Below are 1,332 nucleotides of genomic sequence, written 5' to 3'. Positions count from 1 at the left end.
ATATATAGTACATATATTTGTGATGAAAACATTTTACAGGATTACAAAGAAAATCAATTATGTTAAAATACAATTTTTAACACAAAGAACAAATATATGAAATAGTAATAGGTATGTTTCTTTATTAATGAATCAAACAATAAGCTCTAGCAATAGATCCAATAGTTAACATGCTTTTGAAATAGAGAAGCACCTTGATGGAATTTCCAGATATCTACAGCAACTGAACTGTGATAGGAAAACAGCTCTGGTTTTTATGGGTGAGTCATCACGGTACTGTCACTGTGATTATGGTTTGTTTCCATACTCAGAATGGAAGAAAATGCTAAGTTTTAATTAAGAGTTTAGTGAAACTAAAAATGTGGATTTCTCCTTCTATCAAAGTTCACAGATTCCTCAAATTCTAACTGTACTCCTTAGGTGAAGAGCCTCTCAGGTATTTGAAGCTGTTTTTATGATTAATGAAATGGCCTTCATTGTAGGCATGGAGTCTTTTTGGAAAATACTGCTCCTCTTAGAAACACATGAATACACATACGAACTCTGTCACCTGTAGAATCTAAGGTGATGATAGGGACATAGGGAGGGTAGGTGGAAACACGGAGGTTCTTGGTATAAAAGAATTCACAAAGTGAGCAATTTTGGGTCAGATCCTCTCTCGTGGCCTCTTGTGACACCACACCCCACTATAAATCCATATCGCAGTGTACGTTGGACAAAAGGACCATGGGTCTAAGACACCATAGCACTTTAAAATCTCAAAAAGTGACTCAGATAGTAAACTGGTAAGTTTCATTTTAGATGCCTTCTAAATGAAAAATTTAACACAAAAACCCAGTGAACCAAGCTTTCTGCTTTATACATTGGAAAACAGTTTTCCTGCCCTCCCCCCACCACACACAAACCCTAAGGAAAATATTAGCCAAGAAAGAAAGATGATAGCAGGAATAAACAAATTAGGAAACACAAAAACAGTGGAATCAATAAATAAAATCAACCTCTGGTTCTTTGAAAGAGCTAATAAAAAAGACCAACTTCTGGCAAATATAATCAAGGGAAGAAAAGAGGCCCAAATGAAATCAGAAATGAGGAAATGATTATAACAATGAATCAAAAAGATTAAAAAATATTGAGGGGTAAGAGTATACATAATTCTATAGCACATTTGTTTGAAATTATCAATTAAACAGATGATAGAAGCAGAGGATGTAGTTCAGGGCAGAGCACTTGCCTAGCATGTGTGAGCCCCTGAGTTCAATCCTCAAGTTCCAGGAAATAAAAAGATCATAGTGTACAAAATTATAAACTAATGCATGTGTGGATTAGGTCAGC

This window comes from Chinchilla lanigera, unplaced genomic scaffold, assembly GCF_000276665.1.
Source record: "Chinchilla lanigera isolate Chin_1 unplaced genomic scaffold, ChiLan1.0 scaffold00018, whole genome shotgun sequence".
Classification (NCBI taxonomy): Eukaryota; Metazoa; Chordata; class Mammalia; order Rodentia; family Chinchillidae; genus Chinchilla; species Chinchilla lanigera.
The sequence above is the reverse complement of the archived record's forward strand: the minus strand, read 5'-3'. Positions refer to the sequence as shown.